Here is a 27,812-nt window from a genome sequence, read left to right as displayed (position 1 = left end):
TGGCAAACTGTCCTTATTTTTGCCCCAATAAAATCTGAGATTACCCCGAGACTTGCATTTCAGTAATCCAAAATCATATTCTAAACTTTGTCTGTCATTTTAGTAGTTCTAACCGACATGGTTATATCTTGAAGCTCATTATCTTCCACAGATACCCTACCAACACAGCCCGTCTTATGTCACTCGACGAAACAAAGGTCCATTTTTCAGTGTTTCAAATGCTTTTGTTGAGAATTTTCCCTAATAGCATACAATACTTGATGTTCATTCTCTGTTTCAATGTTGAAATGGTGATCACAGGTATAACAACAATGGTCTATACTTAGCCACGTCATGTACTACAATGACGGCCAGCCAAGCAAGCAATTTTTGCAGAAACAGTATATATATCAGGTGTTCTAGAAATGACGCTCAATATAGTAAATCTTTTGGGCCCTCGTCTGGAAACACGAATTGCACTATGTGACAACGCCGCAGATAAAGAACCATGGATTAGAGCTATCAATCCATAAAATAGGTAAATCAATTCTTTCCAGATGGTCATTAAAGTCGATAAATGTTGATGCTAGCACGACTTATTAGCATAACAATGTATATAACTGACTCAGGGATTCGTAGAGTAACTCTAATGCTTTCAAGTTTAATTTACTACTTTGCCAAATTATTAAATTTTTTATTCCTTATAGCGGTTGATGGAGGCCTCGGAAGGTATACCATGATATAGCATTTTTGCTTGATTTTGACCTGTAGAAATACCAGTGGCGAATCTAGCCCGGGGTCGGGGGGCCAAGGAACTCCAAGTTTTCTGAATAACAAAAATAACTTAAGCTATTATTTACATATTTTGAAAGTTTATAGTATATTCATGGTATACCTGTCATAGTCTGAGACCTGATACGCTGCCCCCATTTGTTACCTTCTAGATCCGCCACTGACCTGTAGAATAGAGCTCTGTTGTTCATGGAGGCCATTTTTAGAACACCTGATATATAAAGTGTGTTGGTATAAACTTTCATGTCAAAACTATCTTGTCAGCAAAAAAAAAAAAAAGTTACTATTCCAAATTGCCTCACTGTGCACTTCTATCTTCTGCAAATACGCCGTGTTTTTAAATGCGAAATGGTCTAAATGGTTCTTATTTGAGGGTCAGTGGTAAGCTTTGCTTTTGAACCATTTTTTTAAAGACAACATGCTTCTATGTTAAATTGAACACGACGAGGGTTATTGGTTTGAATAATAATTAGTCATCTGTACACATTAAAAACCAAATAATTTTGAGAAAAGTTATTTAATGTTCTACACTGAGAAAAATACGTTCTCCGGACATATTGTACAAATATACGGTATCCTCTTCCTTACTACAGAAATTAGTAGGAGCATATGTTATCCGTATTCTCTAACTGCCCTTAGATGTTACATCATGCTGTTGCTGGATGTCTGACATCTAACAATTCTCCGTATATCACATGCATATACTTCTGTTACATTCCTAAACTATATGTTACATACGTCCATTTGTATGTGAGATTCTGACCTCCTATATTGTTTCATGCGGAAAATACGTATACATAGAACACTTATACAGAAAGTGTTATAAAACATGCGTTTTCAGACGTCAAGTTCAAAAACTACAGGAATTACGCAGGTAACCTATCTTTTTAAGTACGCCAGCTACATTTTTTTCTCACTGTAGTATTACTAACTAACATGAAGAGTATTGTCTGTTCAAGTTTAGCGTTCCTTTACAATACCAAACCTATATAAGATGTAGAGCTACAGTTAACGGTGGAATTTGAAATATCTACTACGTTAACATTTCAATGCTCTCCCACCGGAAATTGAATTCGGGATCCCGTGCCAAAACATCGCAAGCGTTATCTACTAGATTAGTGCTTTGTGTTGTATCATGTATAGTTTCTACTTCAAGAGTTATATATTACGAGAAAATTAGTGGTAAATTTTTCTGCTATGGTATGACTAATCCTAAACTACATCTCAGATCACTGATCTTGTGCCAGTAAATGTTTGGAGGTCTTTTTTGGAAATTCTTCTGTTTCTTCTACTACTATTTTCATCAGTATTTCTAAAACATTCTCTGGTTTCTCTAACTCTTTATAAAATAAAGAATGTAAACACTTGAAACAATATACTTTCTCAAAGTTTAATAAGTTCTTAGCCTTTTTAAAACTAGCCAGTTCTTAGCTGTTATAATAGCTTTCTTATAATAAATATATGTTTTATGTTTCACTTTCAAGAGCTCGAAAACATCGTTAAAATAGATATACATACTACTTTATTAAATGTGTAAATTTATGTGTGTGTGTGCCTGCCTCTGGAAATCGAGGAAACTGATGGATGGTTTACAAGTAAAACATTTCTCATGGACGGAAATACGTCAGCGATTTCCTGGTTTGTCAGTAACTTAAAACTTTGTCATAAAACTTCCTATAATTAGAAATCTACCAAAATAGATCACAATGAGGAGTAGGTCTGACTGTTTTACAAGGGATAACGACTTCTTTCGTTGGCACGGGCTAAATTATTATAAACAACCGTGATTTTATAGCGTTGTTATGAAGATAGCGTCTTGATTTCTTGGAAGGAAAAGGGAAGAAATAAATTATATACGAACCAAGATATTTAAAATTAAATATACTTAGAAAACATTGTTGAATGCCGGAAAGTAAGTAATATTTAAAAACTGTAAATACTAAAGGAAATTTAACTTCAATATAGATTATTTTTCGTATTTTAATATTCTTTCCGAAATGTGGTGTTTGTTGTGGATTTATGGAAGGAACTGTGACATTTTGGGTATATCCATGACTGAAATATAATTTGAGATCACTTGCCCATATATTATCAAGATACTAGGCCAATTAGAGGAGATTAAACTTTGAAATGTAATTTTGATTAATTTCTGAATATATTAATATCAACATTAGGAACGTATGTCTGTAAACATTTGCGATAAGACGATTCGGTAGCCGAATGTAACAAGTCTGCAATTGTGCAATTCACATACACCAAATACAAAATTGGGTTCACTGTTGCTCAATGGTAGAGCGCTCATACTCTGGTTCTAGAGGAACTAGATTAGATCTCAGGCCAAATATGTTTATGGTGGACGATACCATGTCAATAGGTTTTCTATGAGTGTTCCTGTTACCTCGCATTTTCCCAACTATTCATCCCACCAATTACTCATTATGATCATTTCCATTAATCATGTGATGAGAGGGGTCTCACTTGGCTTAAAGGTTATAACACTGAGGCGTAAAACTGCAAATTTAATTCCAAACTATAAAATCCTCAGCTACTTCGTTCTTCGAATTTACCACCAAGTGTTTACACAAGCCATACACCAAATACTGTACTTCGTAGCCTTAAAATATCAGGAAGAATTTTCTTGCCTTCCGGTTCTGATAACTCAATCTACCATTAATATAATTTTCTGTTTTCACAGACTCTATCTCCTAACATCAACTTTAAGCATCATAGACGTTATCACGTGTAATAACATTTCTAACAAAGTATTTACAAAGAGAAGCATAAGGGGTGAAAGAATATTTGGAATCTATGTTGTGGCGCAAATGTCTAAGCGGTAAAGGAATATTTGGAATTTATGTTGTAGTGCAAATGTCTAATGTCCACTAAGTCCATAAAAAAGTTTTAATAGTGTCCAATTGAGGGGGTGAGCGCAACAGTGGTCTAATCCACATTCTTAAAAATGGAGAAAAATCAAGTTAAACTTAAACACATGTGGTTTTTGTACAATATATATAAGTACAATGTATGACACATTCAACCACTTGTGGTTGCTTTTGGTATATGGTACGTAAAGCACATGTGTTTAACTTTAACTTGATTTTTCTCCACTTTTAAAATTGTTGGTTAGACCACTGTTGCACTCACCCCCTCAATTCATTTCTTGTAAACTTTAAAAGAGAACATCGAAAACTCACACAGATGTACAATTATTGTTAGGAGCTTCATATATATACGAGCTGGATAATTGGGTTAATTAAACAGGTAACTACTTGTACATAACAACTAGTATTCCACAAATATGAGAAAGTTGAATTCTTTATACTAAGAAACAAAATATTCAAATACATTTTTTGAGTTGTTTTCCGAAAGCAAATTCTATTTCTTTTTTTAAATTTAAGTGATGGTCCTACTATAAGAGAAAGGGCAGATTGAGTTCTTCTTTTGAGGTCTCAAAGTGTATGAAAAACTGGAGAGGTTCACTGAGCCTAAAAAGTATGATTTAGAATGAAGAGTATCATCTTACAAGAGCTGACTACTTGTAACTATAGCTTCATTATCCAGAGTTTTCCCTTACATACAAAAATATGAAAATTCTGATCAGTTTTACAAGTATGATTATGTTATTGGCACTAAAAGGAGCTGATACTGATGCTAAATGGCTGCCAGTGTAAACCATTTGTGCGCCCCATCCTGTTGCTGATGGTTTAATATCTCTTTCAACACGGCGACAGTCATGGCTTCGTTGAAAATACTACTTTTCTTTATTCTTGTAAGCGCCAAACACGACCTATCTCAAACCAAAAGAACTGCAAATCGTTGAATAAAACTTACCCAATCACTGCAGTACAAAAGTACACCCTTATGCAGTACAAAAGTAATAGGGAGTACTTCTACATCGATTTTCACCAACCCGCACAATTGTGTTTCCCCGTGATGAAAGGGATATATGCCAGCTTTCAAACAAAGCCAGTAAGTAGCGCTACTGATTGTGAAGCACTGCTTAAAATTTGAATTTTTATAGGAAGCCACCGCAGATACTGCAACTGTCTGCTATCCCTTAAAATTTACCTTATTTTACACCATACATCGCTGAGATTCACCGTGGCTAAGCGGTTAGAACAGTTCTTGGCCCAAAGTTATTAAATATCTAGGTATGAATTTGTAACTGAGCGATCCCTCTTATAATGTATGACAAAAGACGTTTGTAAAAGGTAACTCAATTAAAGGAAAGATTGATGGTATGTACGATTTGTTAAATAACGGATGTTCAGTAAAACTGACAGTCACACCTCTTATAGCGTTAAGAATCAGGTCCTTGACACTTATTTTATGGATTCTAAACGAGAAAAAATTAGACACGTTCTTCTTTACTTTTTTTGGTAACTTACTGCTGGATACATATTTCTTGGAATGATACTAAGCAACTATTAGCATAAGTAATATATTTAAATATAGTACTTACGTTAATAATTGCTTAGTATCATTCCAATATATCCTACAACACGTCATATTTTTTTTAAAATTCATACATCCCTTTGATACATTCATGCTTCTTTCTCATATACATACTTCATAACTGCTTTGAGTTTTTGTTTCTTCATTTTCCTCTTCTACTTAAAACCACTTTCAACTTCGCAAGTAAAAAGGAGAAATTCAATTACTTGAGATGAAAATGAAAACTGGAAGATAATTCTTTTCTCTAAAAATACAGAGCGGTTGCACGTCAGTACAGGGAAATGAAGAAATAACACAATCAGTGCAATAGGTAAATTTAGAAGGTGATCTATATGAATTTAAAGAACAAACCTTGACTAATTACCAATTCTACGTAAGATATTACTCTACTGAAATATCACATCAGTCAAAATAGGAAAGGCGTAGTGATGGTCTCTTTCGAAAAATAACAATTTGTACTCTAGCAACTTAAGTGGTAGCTATATCCTCATGGGATACACAATACGTATATATATATATATATATATATATATATATATATATGTGTGTGTGTGTGTGTGTGTGTGTGTGTGTGTGTGCTATCCTCCATAGGTCAAACATAATCAAAAGGATGACTCCATGTTGCCCTATTCAGAAGTTGCTAAAGATTTGGGAACCGAATCCATTTCTGATCAATTCAAAGAAGATTTTTTTTTAATTTCTTAAGGTTAATGTCTCGTTTCACACACGTGTTGTTTTTATGGCTGGCACCAACTAATATGGATTCATCTTGATTGTATACTCCATCATATTTGCAAAATCTTGCTTTGTGGCTAGTAGTTAACGTTATAGCCTTTGATGAAACCGGTCCCTGATTCGATTGTCGGTAGATAAACTCGGAAGGGTTTAAAGATTTTTGAGGTCAAACATCCAGATTGAGGTTTTTCGTCTGTTTTTCTCATTCACACCAGGCAAATCCTGGAATGGTAGTACCAAAGATGAAGGCTCAAGGCCATTTCTTCCTTCCTCGCTTTTATGGGTAGTGTGACTGACCAGAAACGCCATTACTCATACGTTCAGGGACTTCTGAAATATCCATAGATACCGTATGTCTACAAACAATTACTAATTCTCAATCTTACTTCATTGGACTACACTTCTTCCAAAACCTGAAAAAGAGTTCCCCTGTGACTTGTTAGTGTACGTGTCTTTAAAGCATACCCGGGTTTGATCTTCCCGGTGAGAACTCACGTGGTTCAGGTCTACGTAAAACTATAGGCTCATGTCACGTATAATCTCGCTGATGAAGGGAACACTAAACTCTACTCAACCAAGGTAACTTGGAAAAGATAATAAGCAAAACCTCAGGTTGACAACGCTAGTCTACTTTTGTATACCTTGAAGAAATTTCAGGCAGCCTTAAATTTTAAATTCAAGATTCAAGTAGACTATTTTCACTATATTTATCAGCTTATGGAAACTTGCATTCAACACATAGTTGTATTTCATTACAAATTGAATTAAAAAAATGAACAGAAAATATGAAGAGCACATACCTCAACTTCACAGCTAAAAATTGTACTTTTGACAAACTGTTATTTGTATAGAAATCCTACATCTAGCACGTACTTCTTTTCAAACCTAATATCAAATGGTTCTGCAAAACCTTTATTAGTAGTATATTTTGTGAGTTTGTAACTTTAATTTTGTTATTTTTATATTTACACAACTCCCCATTTTCCGCAGCAACCATTGTAAAACTGTCACTGCATTGAAGCTTCCAAAATGTACCTTGTAACAGGATATTATTTCATTTATTACAGTTATTCGTATAAAAGTGGAGAACATAAAATGTTTCATTGTATGTATATTTTTTTAGTGGCAATATAAGTTACTTCACACATATTTATGTTATCCACTTGCTTGTCTGTGGACCATTGATAACGGTAGCTTTTATTGTTTCATTGTTTTTAATTTAGATTTGTTTAACATTCACTGCATGTATACACTGCATTACATATTGCTTTACGTGCTTATTTATATACGTATTGGTATTAGTTTATATTAACTACTTCTTCATTCCCACAAATCTGAATGGTGCTTCTTTACTTTTATTCTCGCAAATCTGAATGGTGCTTCTTTACTTTTATTCTCATAAATCTGAATGGTGCTTCTTTACGAAATTGGCTCTAACATTGAAATATTCTTATTATAGGAAACAAACAAAAAAAGTTCTCCTAATTATATTCTTTAATAGGGAAAGAGTTAGCGAAATTATATTACTGCATTCAATTCATGTAAATATTCCGTGAAATAACATAGTAGCAGTGGCATATAAGTTTTGTTTTGACGGAGGTGCGGGTGGACAAAACCTTCAATATAAGTAGATTTTCGCATTTTTTTTAGTAATACTGTCACATTTTCGTTTTAAGGGTGTACATTTCTCAAACTCAGTAGGAGAGGGGGAATGTACCTCTCTGAAGCCCTAAATACCTCCCCTGTGTTACACAAGAATTATTTCAAAACTTACTGCAAGTGTACTACAGCGCTGCCAAAACGGAAATCCACGATATGGTGGTTTGTTGGCACGAGGAGATGATATTAAATGCCAGCAACATATAGTGTTCTTGCGTATTAGATAATGGAGTAAATGGAAGTTTTATCAGTAGAGACAACCTATTCTCCAATCGAGAATTCACTGGTCAATTAGGAACGCTGAAATATAGGATTAACCGATTAAAATATGTAAACCAGTTCGAAGATAACTTATTCTCATTACTCAGATAGTATACAATTTATTCTGGTTACAAGAAGAACTAAGTAGTGAGTTTATTCTGGATAAGATTTTTACATCATGGTATGTAGTGCCGTCTAGGGAAGAAACTATATCAGTTTCAACCGTCTAGCTGTGTCACAGTCATTTGAATCAGTCGCAATGTGTTAATTTTGCATACTGCATGACAATGTTCTAGTGCAAACACTTGTTGTTACCATGGACACAGTGAAAGACTATGAGGTCGACGAGATTAAAGCACCCACCATAAAACCAAGATTTATCAATGCAACATCGGCAACACCTGTTATACAGGGTGTCCGAGAAGTCCTTCCCTGATTACAGAAATTGATAACTCAGGCTAGAAATAAGATAGAAATGTGAAACTGGTGTTGAATTGTTTACAAACTATAAAAGTTTTGGTCACATCAGTACACTTCCACATGAGCACCCTTGGTAGCACGTAGCACATCCAGACGATATTCAATTTCCAGCCACACATTAGCCAACATCACTGGAGGGATCAATGCAACGACTGTGGTTATTCGTTGCTGCAGGGTTTCAGGGTTGCTGCTCTTAACATCAGGTGGAGTCCTCCCAAATGTTGTCTGGAACTGTCTCTGCACCGTGGTTGGTGATCGTGTCTCATGGTACCACAGGACACACTGTGCCTTCTCCTGGTTGGTTGGCATGGTTTCTTGGTCTTCTTACTTACGTACTACAAACCTAAAACAAAAAACATTGAGACTTGGTAAAACAGAACAAACCTAACACAGACAAAAACTTTTATAGTTTGTAAACAATTCAACACCAGTTTCATATTTCTATCTTATTTCTAGCCTGAGTTATCAATTTCTGTAATCAGGGAAGGACTTCTCGGACACCCTGAGCATTGTCATGCTGTATGCGAGATCAATCCAAGAGACTGATTCAAATGTCTGCCTCTAACGAACTGATAGTTGAAACTGATATTTTATTCCTTCGATAAATTGCACTATATATCTGAATGGGATATTATCACTGGAAATTTAATGCCAGACTACAAACTTTCGGAAAAGCTTTCCTAGTAAACAGTTAATACCCTTGAAATATTCCCCTCATGGTGCTCATGAATGCTAGAATATTTAGTGGGTATACACTAAACTCATTTTCTTTTTAACATGTAGCTTGCACCTATCCTTACATGGACTCATTTCTTCGTAAATTTAAGCTTAGTATACTCTGCAATAGGTGGATATAGATGAATATATATCACACTTCTGTATATACACCATTACATCCTTATATACATCTTACGAGGGAGACATTGAGAGATTACACACAATTAGCATTATTCAATCCTTCTCTATCATTGCTAGAGGCACGTGTAGGTCGTAGAAGACCACTTGAAAATTATCAGTTGTTTGCTAGGTAGTGTTGTTCTAAAAATACTGGCCATTCATCTTTTCTTGAAACGCCTTGCATTCGTATCTACACTTGGAAAGAAATCAAACAAATATGTATTTCCCTTCTGTCAATTCGGATATTTATTAAGAGCTAAAATATTAGAATTTGCTACGCACGGATACCAGAATATGACTATCTAAACAAAATGGGTAGTCAAGATTTTTGAACAAGATTGTACATACCATACTTTTTTCCTTCTTTGTATCTGTATGTGTTTGTAAATATTTCAGTTCAGCGTCCCTCGATTATACTCTTTATGCTAAGGGAGACGGATGATTAAGGCAAGTGTATGATGATAGTATATTTTGTAGAATGAGATGGTGGGAGGAAATTGGAGTGCCCTGAGAAATCCCAAGGCCACGATGTGATCCATCACAAACTTATTTGATCGAGAATCGAACCAGGGGCCCGACGCACCAGAGGTAAGCTCTGTGTCCGCCAGTATATTTTTTGTGTTCATTTGCACACACAGTATAACAGTAGAACCTTGCTAAGCTATGAAATGTATTCCTTTTTCATTGATTTTGCAATTACTCCGTACCATTAGCTTTGCACATGGAAGCAATATTGATGAGTGTTCAAATAGAACTCATGTTTTTGTTTGTTTTTTTTCAACATATACACTGAGAAAAAAAATTGTAGGTGACATACTTAAAAAGATAGGTTACATGCATAATTCCTGTAGTTTTTGGACTTAACGTACAGCAGACGTATAACTGAAAACGCATGTTTTATAATACTTTCTGTATAAGTGTTCCATCAATACGTACTTTCCGTATGAAACAATATAGACGGTCAGCATCTCACATACAAATATGCGTATATAACATACAGCTGAGGAATGTAACATAAGTATATGCATGTGAACTACGGAAAACTGTTACATGTCAGACATCCTGCAACGGCATCATGTAACATCGAAGGGCAGTGCCTATGTAGCATATGGATAACGTGTGTTCCGTACTGATTTCTGTAGTAAGCAAGAGGATAACGTATATTTGTACAATATACCGCTGTCCGGAGAACGGATTTTTCTCTGTGTATAGTGGATTTTCGGTGCTACCATTTATTAGCGTCTGTAGCAAAATTACCAAGACATTGGAGTTCTTTTACTTTGATTTGATTTGATTCTTAGTTTAGCGTCACTTTCAGCAACGAGGCTATATGAGACATGGACCTACATCTTAACGTGGAATCCGAACCACATGAGCTCCAACCAGAAATCGAACCCCGATCTCCTACGTCAAAGGCGCGAAAGCTAACCGCTTAGTCACGTGGAAGCTCATGAACCTTTTCTAACACAGACGGTGTAATATATGAAGTCATGCACAGTAGTATGCACAGTTTGATCATAAATTTTAATTTCTCTGTAATTAAAGTAACACCCAAAGATGAGGCACATATTAGTCGATAGTTCGGTCCGAACAAAATTACATCCTTAAGAGGAAATGATCATGCCCAGAAAACCAAGGAAAAACACATTTTTAGAGCACTAAAACCGGCATATGTCCTACAGTTAATACTTTTTATTATGTTAGAATATATTATTTATTAGGATCACGCAGCGGGATTACAAGATGGTAATACTAGTGTGTCTGTGCATTCGTACGTTACTCCACACGATCTTCTTTAAACAAAATATATTATTTTTTAAAATTCTGTTTTTGTGTGGTAGATAGCTATAGAGAGAGATTATCTCGGCTAATTTGTTAATGAATTTAATCCGTTAACATTTTCAAGGGTAACGGTGGCTGTTAATGTGGCACAATCTTATTTACTCTGTATTCCAGGCTTCATTTATGAACTGTGTATGAAAATATTATATACTGTTCAATAACAATGTATATCTATCGTTGTCATATTCCTCATAACAGTATTGTTGGCAGGTCACTTGCAGCAGGGAAGCTTGATGCTAAACGAGCTTCCAGTAGTCTCTTCGTCTTCATCTATGATCTTTCCCTTGTTATATCGTCCATTAATTGTAGCCTCTTTCGCCCTCTCCCTCTCTTTCCTGCCACCATAGCCTCTAATATGTCCCTTTTGATACAATTTCTTCTCATGTAGTGTCCCAACCAGTTTCTCCTCCTTTTTTGAATATCTAAAATTGTTCTTTTCTGCACCACCATTTCTAACACCCATTCATTCTTTTTTCTATCGACCCAACGATTCTTTAAATTCTTCTCAACGCCCATATTTCGAAGGCTTCCAGTCGTTTTTCATCACTTTCACATAACGTCCATGTTTCCACCCCATACAACACTCCACACGAAACATTTTATGAATCTTTTTCTCGACTCTTTATTCAAGGTCCCACAAAACAGACTTTTCTGCCTTCTAAAGGCTTCTTTTGCCATTCCTATATCCTTGCTTTTATTTCACGTTGTTAAAATTGCGCTATCTTAATTAGTGGTGTGTACAAAAACAGTTTTTTTCAACATTTTTTCTATTTCTGACCAGAATGGTGTTTCGTTGTTCTCAGGAAACCGAACCCATTTCCACAAAAATAGTTTTATGTGTTTTCGAAATGTTTCCACCGAACCGGTTTTGGAGAAAACCGAAATGTCGGTTTTTCGGGTTTCGGTTTTTATAGAAACCGGTTTTCGGTTTTTATAAAAACCGGTTTTGCCCATCCCTAATCTTAATAATGATCGTTGTACGCTACTTCTGTATGTTAGATTCAAACATGCTAGTGTTATTTATTTCTAGTGAAAGGATGGTATACTCTTATGTTGCGAGCATTGTGTAGCTCAAGAAAGAAAATGAACACGATTAAGGGTTATATTTGATGTTTCGTGTGGAATGTTAATTTGAAAATAATTATATAGATTTATATTCGTATTTGGATGCTGTGTCTTATTTTATTCCTTCAGAAGTTTAAATTAGAAAAATGTTTATTTATAGAATTAACTTGTTTACTTTTAATGCATCTGAGATGTTAATTAATAATTTTAGACAAAGTTTCAGAAAATAAATAATATGTTATTCTTTAGTTCAAATGGTACTGTTGAAATTTCCACACAATCAGAAACATTAACCGGGAGAAGGGTTAACATATCAATATTATTAATATACAGGGAGTTTTCAAATAACACCGACAACGTTTGGAAGGTGAATTCTGGCACCAATATAAGAAAAGAGTATAGACCAACCGGGTACAGAAATCCGTCATTTCAGAGTTATAGGCTTCCGAAAACATGAAAAAATGAATTTAAAAAGCCATAGCTCTAAAACTATGGAACCTACTGAAGCCAGGTCAAGACCATTTAGAAACTAATATGTGCGCTATCCTAAAAATACATCCTTCAGAATCCTCAGGAACTCATGCAACAATTTCTATAGAGGCAGTTTAGCTACGGTCATATACTTTGAAGTACTCACGAACTACCTCTATAAAGATGTTGTGGAAGTACTGCAGAGTTCTGAATCATGAATATACGGATAGGATATACTAGTTTCTAAACAAAGTCTTAATCGAACAACAATAGGTCCCATAGGTTTGGAGCTATGGACCTTTAAAGTTCACTTTTTCATGTTTTCCGCAGCCTATAACTTTGAAAGGAAGCATTTGTGCACCCTGGTTGGTCTATACTTTTCGCCTTATCTTGGTGTCAGGAATCACCTACCAAGTTTTATGGGTGTTGTTTTGAAATGCCCTGTATACAGCAATTTCTCAACTCTTCGTGAAGTAGAGGATTTTCTTCTGTAATTTCCTTTCAGTTTCAGTTACAGTGTTCTCTATTTTAAATTCAACGAGGAATTGGTGAGATAAAGATCCTTATTTCTCCTAAAATGGCTAACACAAATTTTATTCCATATCCGTCAAGTTGTATGAGGTAATTAGTTAGGCGAAATGATGCAATACGTTTAAGCAATGGTTTCACCCACAATAGTTCTTACGTTTTCTACTCGTAGTATAAAGCAATCATACCTTCATCCACAACACTCATGTAGTCTGGAATCTAACTATGCCATTAGCAATTCATTCTAAGACTATACAACAGAATGACCGTTCTTCCACTGAAAGAAGTTACTTGTAATTTCTAAAGCTTTTAAAACACCACTTTCGGATAACATCCGATATACCGTGATACTAAGAGCAATATTATCTGTAGAATTTTTTGATTCAATTTTACTCCTTTCATCATCTGTCTTTCTCTGAAATTTCCTTTCCTTTTTCTGCCGAAGAACATCGTGCGCGGTTCTATACATTTTTCACTTTCCTTTTGTTTTACTTTCGTTCTTTTCCTCTCTATCCATCTCCTGCACTCAGTACTTCTTCCTTTTCTTTAATTTCTTTAGATTCTTTTTTTAACCTTCTTTTTTTCTTTCTTTACCTTCGTTTCGTGCAGCCGTCCGCCTAGAAAACTCAATAACGGTCTGGCGTTTCTCTACCCTTAAAACGATCTCTTACTTTTACCTCTCTCTCTCTCTCCTCTTTCTGTTTCTCTCACTTTCACGTCTTTCGTTTTCTTTCTCTCTTAGTATTTCTATCCATACTTTTCTCTAACTCCCCCTTCTCTCTCGTGCTCAGATAGTGTTGTATTGAATACTTCCATTTTTCCTCTTTCGCTTCATCTTTGGCTTGCTTCCTGATGACTTGTGAATCGAATGATGACGTTACAAGAGAGAGAGGGGGCAGGGAAGGCGATCATTCTCTGTTATAAAATACTACTTTTTAATACCCTAATAATAAAAGTAATGAAATAAAATCTTTCAGTTCAACGTCTGACGTTTATGCCCTTTAGGCTAAGGGAGACAATGATTAAGGGTAGTGAATAATAATGGAAGAATTAGTGAAACTAAAATGTAGGAGGTAGCAGCAGCACCAGACAAAATAGGCGGACACGATGTTGTTCATCACAAACCTTCTTGCGCCGGGATGGAAACAGGGACACCATTCACCAGAAGTATGCGCACTACCATTGAACGACCCTACTCCCGTCCTCATAGTAAGTGACAGATGTCTCACAAGTAAACCTTACGTTTGAGTGAATCGAGTTGCTGACTGAGACACATATGAGAAAGTAGTACTAAATGTGGTCAGTATTTCAGTGAAGTTGTAGGTGCGAAGCTCCAGGGGTTTAGGAGATACAGCTACCAGAACATCACATGGAAGTACAGAATAGTCCTCATACAGTTGGAGGTAAAAGCTCTGTAAGACCTCTTGTAACGATAAAAGGTGAATAACAAATGTATGGGTACATATTAGGACTAGAGGGAAGTAATATAGTAAGGGTATACCTGATGGCGGCCATCTTAAAATCCGCCATTTTGAATTAAGTTTAAGTTTTTAAAATAGGAATAGGGTCATGTGATACATGATTTAAGGCGCAAATTTAATCAGAAGAACAATGGTGACGTTAATTTTTGATTTACGCGCAATTGGTAAAAAGTTACAGGGAAATTAAATATTGTTGCAGCATATGTATTAGTCCTTTACCCCACCTTGTAAATTTTGTGTTAATGATAATAATTAAATAAAAAGCAGGTGGATAAATATTACGTCTATGGTAAGAGTTGTCTTGATGGCGGCCATGTTCAAATCCGCCATTTTGAATCAGACAAAAGTTTTAAACAACACTCATAACAGTGACACCTTATTAATAGCAAATTTTACCATAAATCCAACGGTATAACCATTTTTGCTTTATCATTAACCAGCACAAAATTAAATGGGAATAGAGTAATGCAACAGATGACTTCGGTCTAGAAGTTAATCAGAAATACAATGTTGGCGTTAACATGTTAGCTGTTTGATGCTGTACTTGCACTCATTTCGTTGTTTGATTCAAAATGGCGGATTTGATCATGGCCGCCATCAAGGCACTTACCATAGACCTAATATTTATCCACCTGCTTTTTATTTAATTATTATCATTAACACAGAATTTACAAGGTGGAGTAAAGGACTAATACATATGCTGCAACAATATTTAATTTCCCTGTAACTTTTTATCGATTGCGCGTAAATCAAAATCAACGTCACCATTGTTCTTCTTATTAAATTTGCGCCTTAAATCATGTATCACATGACCCTATTCCTATTTTAAAAACTTAAACTTAATTCATGAATGGATTCTATGCAAATGCGATAAACGTGATGTGATTGGTCTTCGGATGCTCTAATGATCGGGAAGATATGTACCTGGAAATATGGGAGTCGCTATTGGGTAAGATTGTAAAACAAAATCCTGCAATGTTCTTGGGAGAACAAAGTGTAATGATTCCATCTGGCTTTAGCTTTCTGCTTGGCGAAATGAAACAAATATGTCTCCGAGATTTGACGCTAGTATTCTTGACTTCAGGTAAAGAATTTTGTATGTAGTCTGTGAAATTTCTTGGGTAATCCGCGGTACTGGAGTGAGGCTGGGAATGGGAATGTGTATATTCCAGATGAGAGAATCGATGGCAATCTAGATGGCTTGATGGATAGTAAATTGTAGTCATTAGCTATCAAAAGTGACTCCTCGGTAGATGAAGTATTGATAATTCAGCGAACATAGTGTGCTGGCGTTGATGATGTTGAGGTGATGAAGTGGTCCTAATAAGAGCCGCTACAGTAATCGGAGAGATGTGGTGTCCATTTTGATGGAAGAAGGTAGACAATGTACTTGGAAAGAAAAAGGCCTGAATACAGTTCAGACCTTGTGTGGTGTTCAAGATATCTTGTGCGTGACATAAAATTCTTCATGAGATATATATCATAATGGAGTAGGAAACTATGCATATTGCTACAGTGAAAACGGACTGTTTGTTGTAGGCATTTCCGCGTAGAATAGCCATGTTGGATTGAGTACCAATATGAGGTAGATAAAATTATTCTCCTAGCTTAAAGGAATTCTGAGAGGAAAGGTGCACCAGTGTCGTCCATTCTTGTTATGAATTCGGTGCAAAGAGTGTACCGTACCCTTGATGTCATTAAGGTGATTTCCAAGAATATTGAGTTTCTCTACACATTTTGAATGACATATCCTGAGTAAGGCACTGTATCACGTGGTAAGACATTAGGTGTAGCAGTTGTCCTTGGATTTGTAGCTGAAATCTTCTTGGTGGGAAGGGATGAGGTTTTACCTTGTGATGCTGTGAAGCAAGTTATCTGCTTGACTGTGAGAGAATCCTAAGCGTCTACTTCTTCCAACAGCAAGGGTTTTTACCTAACTTTACATTTTTGGGGTTTTGATGCTAAAAATATCTTTCGACAGTACACTGACTTGAATAATCTTAACCCACACAATACTTCCGTAAAACAATTATCATTTATACATTTACTTCACCTCTCATAACTACTATAATTAAATTAAATGCTGCAGGCGATGAGTGATCAAATCTAACATGTTTTGACATATAATTGGAAGAATTGAATCAGTTTCAAAATCAAAAGGAGGCAATTGTCCTCTCTTGATCCCAGCACTGGTAAAATTTGGTCGAGACTAATCGAACTGTTTCCAAAAAGAATGCGGTAAACAAGTGCATTTTTGGGGAATAATGTTAGTCTCTTTACGATATAAGGCTCTGCAAGTAAAGCATAGCACAATCCAATACTTTAATCTATGTATTTTGTCAAGATATTTCTAGTGACATTATCAGCGTATAGTGATACTTTTCCCCAAGGTATTTTAAGTGCCAATAATGGCTGCAAAGAGCACCAACTCTTAAATCTTTTGCGTCATAACCTTTTATGGTACTCCCCTTTCTATGTTTGACTTGTTAAACTGAAAGTTTTTTCTATGATTGCTTTAGCTCGCTCGGTCTCCCAAGCTTTCTGTTGGATAGCAAACCAAATTCTCTTTGTTAAACATGAATAAGTGGCTAGATGTTCTAAGTATTTAGTTGTTGCTTCGTTCAATTGAATTTCACAAGAAAAAATGTCCCATGGTTCAATTGATTTTAGGTTTTTTAAATTAACTTTACCACTAATGATCTTGGTCGACACAAAAATTTCAAGATCATCAAATAGTTCAACAGAAGAAGTATCAGGAAAATGTTGCATTTCTAGGAAAAGAATGAAACTTATCTTGCTTTGCTCAACATTTCTTCCTTCTTTATGACAACTTAAGAGTTAATTTTCCAATTGCAGAAAAATGAATTTACCATTTATTGTAGGGACGCCCATAATATTATTTCCAAATAGTGGCAAAGGACTGAATCCAGATAAAAGCAAATGACCTTATTAACTACAGTACTATATTACACTATATTACTACATTAGAGTGCAGTGTAGTACAGTACAATACTATATTGTAACACAGTCCAGTATAGTACTATATTAACTACAGTGCCTTTATAAACTATAGTACTATATTATGTAATACAAATATATTATGTACTATAGTACCTGAATAAGCAAATTAGTATGTTTCGACACGTACTTGCAAAAACTGAAGATCTTCTGAAAATTCAGTGAAGCAACTGCATCCTTGTTCCGCTGCTATGGACGATCATAATTAATTGTCAAAACGTTTCTTTTTTAGATACACAACGTAATTTACGTAACATTTAACGTGTTTGTTTTACGTATGCTTTTCTAATTTTTAAGGAGTTTAGTTTACATACTCAACCACTGCCTATTTGGCTCGTACTTCAGCCTGCCATGCTTTTGGGAATTGACGCCACATCTATGACATTTGGCATAGTAGACCATCAATTGGATGTTATTTGTCAATGAGCAATATTGCCTCCTCTCCCAACGTTTCTCACTGAATATATGTCTGTACCCGTTGGCATTTTATTCGTGTATAAATCTCCTCGAACAATCAAGCTTTTGTGTATTCTGTTAACAAACGAATTTGGACAGTGTTTTTCTTACTTCCAATTGCTCATGTTGTGTACCAATTGTATAACTACCATGCTATATAGGGTGTTTCAAAACAACACCGACAAGGTTTGGGAGGTGATTTCTGACACCAAGATAGGACGAAAAGTATAGACCAACCTAGGTGCACAAATGCTTCTTTTCGGAGTTATAGGCTAACGAAAACACGAAAAACTGAACTTTAAAGGTCCATAGCTCCAAAACTATGGGACCTATTGTAGTCGGATTAAGACCCTATTTAGAAACTAGTATGTATCTTATCCATATATTCATGATTCAGAACTCTGCGGTACTTCCACAACATTTTTTCTAGAGGTAGTTGGTAAATACATCAAAATTATATGCCCACAGTCAAACTCCCTTTATGAAAATTGTTGCTTGAATACCTCAGGATTCTGAAACATGTATTTTGGGCTATCAAAAATATTAGTTCCTTAGTAAAGTCTTGACTCAACTACGATAGGTCCCATAGTTTTGGAGGTATGGACCTTTAAAATTCATTTTTTCATGTTTTTTGGGGAGCCTATAGCTCCGAAAGGAAGCATTTGTGCACCAAGGTTGGTCTATACTTTTCGTCTTATCTTGGTGTCAGGAATCATCTTCCAAGCATTGTCGGTATTGTTTTCAAACACCCTGTATATGTACCGACTGTTGAAAATAAAACGGACCAACTCTTACAAGAAAGGGGCTTGATTCTCTCACTATTCTTAGGCAATCTCGGATCGTCACTGGATTCCAGGGCTTGAAAAGCTGGCAGTCAGATGGAGAACGATCTGTTCGTAACTATTGTGAGTAGATTATGAAAATCTTGTCTCTGCGCTCGGTGGGGTGGGGGGTTTTGATTGATGTGCTTTTTACTCTGCCTGTGTGTCCATCCATCCGGCCATCCGAGAGGCAAAGGCAAATCTCAAGAACTGCTTAGTAGTTCACCGTCAATATTGGCCATGATGTAGTACGTCAAAAGTTGGGAGACGAGTTCACTGAAGGATATGTTATTCAAACAGGAAGTGGTAAAAACTAATCTTTTCAACATCTATTGTTATTGAGAAAAAGCGGTAATACCATATGAAGATTTCTGGAATCGATTAAAACGCCATAAAAATATATTTTATCTCACACCTGAAACTGGAGATGATAGATATTCGCAAGGACTTTCGGTTTCAATATTTATCTACATAATCCAAAAAGGATACGAGATAAGAAGAATCAGCTTTTCTAATCGGTTTAGCGTTCTAAGAATTGGTACTATTCTCTCTCTTAACCCTTTAGTCAAACCGAAAGTTGAAGAAATCAACTAGTTTCGGTTTTACTATTGATCTCTATGGAACAAGCAGCTAGAAACTGTTATCTGCAATCCGTTAAGCGTCTCAAGAATGTGCTTCATTTCCAATCCTCTACTATTTTCGATTCCGATATTAATTGCGAAAATGTCACGCCATAGAAATCATATTCGTTTAAATATTATGCACGTGATAATGCTACATGTTCTAAATAACAATTAGAATTCCCTCCTGAATAAGCGGTTAATGTACGCGCCATTGGTGTGAGAAACCCGGGTCCGATTCCCGTCGGGAGCTCGTGTGGTTCGGATCCCAAGTTAAACTGTAGGTCTACATCTCACATAGCGTCGATGCTGAACGGGACGCTAATCTCAAAATCAAATGTAAATCAAACCTAAATAGAGTTGCTGTTGGTCTCTTTTATTTTGACTAACTAAGTGAAAACATCATGCTTGATGGTAAATAACTAAAGATCTCCACAGGAAAATATAGTATTCGACATGTAATCTATTCTAATAAGGGACGTATGCGAACCGGGACAGCTAGATATTTATGAAAATTAGTACCGCGACTGATTGTGGATCTCTAATCATAGTGGTAATAGTCACTTGATGCGCGAATGTCTTGTTTGCCTGCTACATTAATATATAGCTATACTAAGCTGTAATGGGGTGATTCTGTGCCGAATTATACCCCAAAAAACGCCCGGAAAAAGGGCAGAAAATGAAAAATGTATGCAGGTAACCTGATACTACGGGATTGAGACACGTGACCAAGGACAAGGCAATAATTCCAGTCAAGCAGTGTTGCCATCCCAACGAAAACTTATAGTTTTTTCCAATAGAACGTATACCATTTTATGGCATTAAAACAATTGTGAAACAAAATAAGCAAAAGGTGGGTTATCAATTTTGCCAAATAAGGGAGAAATGAGGCGCTAAGTTTCTGAAATTATGAGGCCCGTACAGAGAAACTAAAATTTATACAATAAGAACAAGACTGAAGAAATAACAAATGTACGATAGGGAGTAAGTTATACCATTCACAGTATCCAGTGACTAATGGGCGTAATAGGATCATATTGAGTGTGAAGCTAGGGCGAGAATCCGCCATACCTATGGCTTTTCTGACGTATTCGTGTGTTTTCTTAAAATATTTGCGTCTGTATATTATTAGTAATCTGAATGCAGCGTGTTTTGTCTTGATAGTTTCCTCATATACTAACGTTTCCTACACTCTCGACTGACACCTATCACATGTCATTAATCTTTGCGAATTGATTCTGACGTACTTTCTTGTCACAGATTTGTTACCTATCTTGGCACAGATTTTCTGTACTCTTTTCAGTCACTATGTCATTCTTTCTGTGGTTGCAAGACATGAAGGATTGTATGCAGGTTTCCACCCGAAGACATTTCGTTTTATAGGTCTCGGGAACGGTTCCAGATATCGATTCCACAAAAACGCCATTGGAATTGCTGCTCTACAGAAAGACTTGCTGTTACCATTTTCGCATTGTCACATGCATTATGTCCGCTTCTTTCTGCGGCTACTCTAACATGTGTCTCTTTTGGGTGAATCCTGTAGGGCTATCAAGCCAGTTAGTCACTAGATGCTGAAGTTTACTCCCTACCGTATATTTGTTCCTTTTGTAGTCTTGTTGTTGTTTTACATTGGTTCATTTTTCTGTACGAACCCTATCATTTCTCAACTTTAGAGCATCATATCTCCCTTATTTGGCAACACTGATAATCAAGGTTCGCTTGTTTTCTTTCACATTTTATGCTAATTGTTTCAATGCCATAAACTGATATACGTTCTATTTGAAAAACTATAAGTTTGTGTTGAGATAGCTACACTGCTTGTCTGACACTACTGCCGTGTTCTGGGTTACGTGTTCCTTTTCCGAAGGTATCAGGTTAACTGCAAACAATTTTCATTTTCTGCTTCTTTCCGGCGTTTTTCGGGTATAATTCGGTCACAGTTTGGTATCTGTACGAGTATTATAGATAGCGAATAAACAAGGCATTTCCGCACCGAGTCACCATCGCAACGATCATTAGCGATCCACAATTAGTCACGGTAGCAATGGTTTGCATACGTCCCTTGTAAGCAAGTCAACTTCCATCTTCATGAGAAAGTTTGTTTGAATATTGAATGTGTCCTGCTGATTGTATTCAACTTATGATCCAAGTTCAAACTCCCGCTTTAATAGCTTATAATTCGGGAACCCAAAGACCTGCATATGAAAGTATGTATTTCACATGTGTACTGAATAAGTCAATACCTACTTGAATACCCGGCTGAGTCTCGTAGATCGCGTACAGTGTGTCCTGTCCTTGTGATTCATTTTAAAATTAAAAAAAAAAAAAAAAAAACATAATAATGTTCATGATTTCGTACTTAATTTCTATTGAAATGAATGCAAGATATTTAAAAGATATAGTTATTGATTTGTATGTGTATATAGTTTTATACTGTGTATGTATGAAACTTTGAAATATAGATGGAACTTCCTCTTCTGCAGAAGATATTTATTCAAATTTCAGTTTACTTCAATAATCAAAGCGTAAAATATAAATGTCCCAAACTTTGACGTGGTTAATTATCATTAGAGATCATACTCGTCCATTTTTAGTTTCCTTCTATGTTTCCGCTCATATGACAATAAAAGAAATAGCGGTTCTAGATAGATTTTCATCATATATTTGAAAATCAGTCGGAGGAATACTAAACTTTGATATTCCAGATTATTGATGCCTATATGTGTGTAGTTCGTCTTTCCATCATTAGGATAATATACTAAAGAGGCAAATACTCGAAATCATCTAATTTTACTAGAACTTTCATAATTAACACCAATTAGATTTAATTTGAAAGAGAACTCCCAGTAAATACACTATGAAATAATTTATTTTGAGTTTACGGTGAATTTAGAACAAAGAGATTACTGTAACAATGATGTACGTGTTCTTTGCAGTGATTGAAAAAAAATAAACCGTCTGATTTATCTTTAAAGGAAAGAAACTCTCTCATTTTAATTTTGGAGTTTAAACAACCCTAAAACAACCTATCATCTGTAGCTACACCATCTGAATGTATCGTTACAGCCTGACGTGATCTACCATCTCTTGTTTCCGAAAAAAGAATAAAGCAAAAATATAAATCTAGTTTGTTCTTAGTCCACTAAACGCATGTCAAAAAACCGTTTCTCGCCATACATAAATGTTTTGATCTATAGGAACACATTTTTTTAATTTAAAGAATTAAATAATGGTTCATTCTTTCCCGTTTTTTTTTCATAGTGAATAACTTGTATATTTTACTCACATATCAACATACTTGAAGTTATTGTATCCACTATGTCAATTGTAATGGAGATTACTAGTCATTTGATTACTATATATACTGTATCTTGTAAGTGGCTTTGGAAAATGTTAGATCGGTATTTCAGTCAGAGAGAGACAGAGAGTCGAATTATGCACCGTATATTTTATACATCGTACAGTATAATATACACAATATGGAATTTTAATAGCTTTCCGCGTAATTTAAAGTAAAGATAAGCTTTGACTATGCAAAATGAACTTTCAAATCTCAACACAATAGCATTAACTCATTCTGAGTCTTTTTCAGCAGTTGGCATTTACTTTAACATCTTGCAACACGAAACGAAGTACGTAAACTTAAAGGCAGCTGCAATATTTCCCATAAGTAGAAGCTCTGCTTTGTTATAATTAAATATAAACTAATTATTTGCTGAGCAAAACTATATATTTTCATTAAAATTCAACAAGTGTTACAGTTTCGCCAACTAACTCTTTGGCTTCATCAGACACTATGTGATACAGTATCAAAGAGTTAGTTGGCGAAACTGTAACACTTGTTGAATTTTAATGAAAATATATAGTTTTGCTCAACAAATAATTAGTTTATATTTAAAGGCAGCTGTAATGCCAAACCACTATTTTTCTTGCCAGAGGAGTTGAAAAAATTTGGATAATAACTTTAGTTTACAATTAAACAAATAATATCCAACAAAATTACCATATCACATTAAATCAGTTATTATTAGAATCTTGTTCACCGTATCAATATTATGTACAAAGGGGGACCAAAAACGACCGGATCTTTGTTCTAAAAAAATATTTTGTTAAATTTTCTTACAAAATTATTTTAGTCTCCTTCAAAGTGATCTCCATCACATTCGAATGCAATTCTTCAGTCTTCTTTCTCACTGTTGGAAGCATCTCTGTAACTCTTCAACTTTGATATCGTCCTGTGCCCTCTGCTAAGATCTTTTTACACCCTCCGCAGCATTAAAACGCCTCCCTTTTAGATTTTCTCACCCTCGGAAATAGAAAAAAAGACTCACAGGGCTAAGGCCTGGCAAATACGGAGCTTACGGAATGATAGCCTACTCGTGAGAGCCCAAATATCCCGTTCTTGTGTGAACAGACGAGGAACAAATTTAGCGGTAACGCGTCTGTTTTGTAAATCCTCATTGAAAATGCGCTGCACGAGCTACAATTGACTCCTGTCTGTTCTGAAATTTCGTCGATCATGAAATAACGATCCTTGTTTTGGGTGAATTTTTTCAATGTTTCAGTCGTTTTGAGTGATGAAGAGCACCCAGAACGAGCATGAACTTCAACATTTGTCTCATCATGTTCAAAAGCTCAAAAAACTCGAGAACTTATGTGCGCTCATAGCATCCCTCTTGAAAGCCTGTTAAAGCATTTGGTATGCTTCCGTTGCAAATAAGAAGCGAATTTTGTAACATAGCTTTTGTTCCTTTAAACTTCTCATAACGATTTCGCAGGTGGCAAACGAGAACAGTTGAGAAAAACAACACTGCAAACAAACATCAATCTCCTACTCAGACGCCGCTTGGCAACTGATTTGAGAAGGTCAATATTAGACCTACCTAGCGGAAGAATTCTCTGCTACCCATAGAAACGACCGTGCGTTTTCAGCCAGGTTTTCCGTCCCCCCTCGTATTTCTTTTACTAATTAGATTCATCTGGAACCGTTTTCGTAGTCCTTTGGAAGTGAGATAGTATATTGAGAACATTCTATAATGTGATGGTTTATCTTTCATGACGGAATGTGTACCCTCTAACTGCATTGATTCCATAATTGATTTTCATTGTCATAATTTACACTAACCAGTCTTGTTTAACATACAAGACTGAACTAAGGGACCTTAAACTCATAAAAATGACTGAAATTTACGAGGTTATGCCCAGCCTCATCTCTTATAGTACGCTTTGCTACGGTTAAATATCCGTTCATGCCTGAAATGCTTACTATGAGTATGTAAAAAATGCACGGTGGAGTTCTAGTAGTCTGCATTCCTTAGTTTGAAATAAAACTTTGAGAGATAGAGGTCGGTACATGGATATAGAGAAATTAGTTTTCAATTTTAGAGGCAAATAAAGAATTATAAGGTCAAATGCCTTGAACCTTACTGACCTCTATAAATTGGATATGTAGTGGGTTTAGAAAAAATGAAATCTTTGAGTTTTACGTCACACGGTTATGCCGCTTAGGCTAAAGGAGACGGTGATGATGAGTAATGAATGAAATGGTGGAATGAAGAAAGTAGGAGAAAAAGGGAGAACCCCGAGGAAACCCACTTACACAATGTTTGTCCACCACAAAGTCCACTTGGCGGGGATGTAGTGGGTTTTGTATAGGGGAAAATATTATATCAATATATTTCCTAAATTTAATGACGATCAAGCACGATATACAGAGTGTCCGGAAATAATGAGTCTCAGTCCAGGAAAAGACATTTGTTGACCCGACTAGTACAATTTGTTTAAATTCTTTGAAGCGCTCTCCTTGGCTACCTCCACACCACTGCCAGCGCCATTTCCAGACTGTGTACGCGCCCTGGAGTCAGCTTCCAGCAACCTCCTCAGAACACTTCCGTTGTTGTTTGTATCGTCGAACCGCAGACTTTTGAATATTCTTTTGGGATTGAGGCATAGAAAAATGTCCGCTTGGCTCATATCGAGACGGTATTGTGTATGTGACAACGTATCAAAGCTGAATTTAGACAGTAATGACGTCACAACGAACGTGCTATGACTCGGCGTGTTATCATGACGGATCTTCCAGTAATTGGTTGTCTCCAGTCGGATCTGATTCACTCTGTCTCGAAGGCGTTTGAGGACTTCCACATAGTAAGACGTATTGGCAGTTTTTTCTTGAAGCATACATTCTTCTGTACCTCTCTTTTCTTGTCAAAGAAGGCAATGAGCATTGTCTTGATTCCGGACTTGGACATCTTTGCCTTTTTGGGGCACGGAGACTCCTTAGTATAACACTCCAAACCTTTAGGCATACTTTCAGGGTTGAATTGGAACACCCATGTTTCGTCATCTACTATTATCTCTCTGAACAGTTCACTCTGCGCCTGCCCCAACATTTGCCAGGAGATGTCAAGTCATTTTTCCTTTTCTCCAACATCCAGCATCTCAGATACAAACTTCACAGAAATCTTGAGCATGTTCAAATTTTCATTAACAATTTCCTGCGCCCATGTTTTAGATAGGTTGTGTTCTTCGACTCTCATTCTCTTAGTCAAACGACAGTCTTGATCCAAGAGTTCCTTCACTTGGACGAAACTTTTTTTTTTTTTTTTTTTTGCAAACGCTGCATTTTGAGCTTCTAAAAATCGTGACATCGTTTGTAAACCAGATTCGCAGGATAATCTACCCTTATTGATCTACCAGAGCTCAAAAGCGACTGATCCATGTAGTGTAGATTAGCTAGGAACCCCCCTCCCACTAACCCATTTCTCTCATGGCGGACGTGCTGTTGATGACCTGAGCGCTGTGCGGTGGCTAGTCTCATTACTTTCCGAACAATCCTTGTGAGAAACGGAGAGAAAAAAACGTTATGGGAAAGGAAGCTGTTTGCTGTAGCTTTGCAGGTTTACGCAATAACAAATTACTATCACAAAAACAGCTTATTTTCTGTACCTTCTTTTCAGCTGGACTCTTTTACCCTGATATATATACAGTATATATAGATATACACTAATGATCTTTCATTGCCTTGGTAACCCACTTCTATCGCTACATAAGCTACTTGTTTCTCTATGTCTTTCGCAAATGGGAAGAAGAAATTGCTAGCGGTGCTTCATTTGAGAAAAAGCAAACAGTAACTTTCTGTATGGAGAACATAATAATTATAATCTACTTTATTTGTGTATATCAACATCAAAGAAACTAAAATATAGAATTCATGCATTAGAAATGTTACGCTTTTTTTATTTTATTCTGAACATTTGCCTATTACGCTTGAATTCTGAAATCTCAATTTCACCAATAAAGAATTTCTCAGGCATGTCTAGAACGAATTCTAGTTAAAACTGCATATGCTGGAAGATGTTGCCATGGCATAACCAAACATGAAGCTGTACAGTATACCGCGCGTAATAAAATAAAACATCATTAATCCGGAGTAATTGGAGTATAAGTTCAACGGATCAACAACCTGAAACAACCAAATGAACAGTAGACGGTGCATTAAAACTCTGATTATATAAACAACACACGTTTTGATGATGTATTGAAAGGATAAAGGAATAAATACATACACAGTGCTATTATAAAGTGTAATGTAAAGCAATACAGCATACAGGGTGATTCAAAACAATACCGACACGTTTGGGAGATGATTCCTGACACCAAGGTAAGACAAAAAGTACAGAACAACCTGGTGCACGAGTGATTCCTTCTGGAGTTATAGGCTGCCGGAAACATAAAATAAAAATGAAATTTAAAGGTCCATAACCCCAACACTATGGGACCTACCGCAGCCAGGTCGGGTAGAACTTCTTTTAGGAACTAATATGTGCGCTATCCAAAAATACATGTTTCAAAATCCTGCTGTACTCATGCAACCTTTCAAAAGAGGGAGTTTGGCTAAGGAGATATAATTTGAAATACTCACCAATTACCTCAATAAAATTGTTGCGGAAGTACTGCGGGATTCTAAAACTTGTATATTTGGACAGGGTTCATACTAGTTCCCAAGTGAAGTCTTAACCCGACTACGGTAGCTCCCATAGTATTGAGGCTTCAGACTTACGAAGTTCATTTTTTTCGTGTTTTTGGCAGCCTATAACTCTAAAATGACAGATTTTTGTACCCAGGTTAGTCCATTTTTTTGTCTTATCTTGGTATCATGAATTACCTCCCAGACATTGTCCGTGTTGTATACAACACTTTGTATACAATGCAAAATGTACCTAGGTTATACCTGTATTATGATCTGCCAC

The 27,812-nt window shown here is 35.9% G+C and overlaps 1 protein-coding gene across 1 annotated transcript in view; it reads right to left on the bottom strand.

The window, feature by feature from the left end:
* LOC145671053 (5-hydroxytryptamine receptor-like) overlaps positions 1 to 27,812 on the bottom strand; it is a 1,055,419-nt gene that overhangs the window by 995,563 nt on the left and 32,044 nt on the right. The gene's annotated exons all lie outside the window — the stretch shown is intronic.

This window comes from Thermobia domestica, chromosome 15 (genome assembly GCF_964235325.1).
Source record: "Thermobia domestica chromosome 15, izTheDome1.hap1.1, whole genome shotgun sequence".
Lineage (NCBI taxonomy): Eukaryota > Metazoa > Arthropoda > Insecta > Zygentoma > Lepismatidae > Thermobia > Thermobia domestica.
This window is presented reverse-complemented; position numbering and strand designations above follow the sequence as displayed.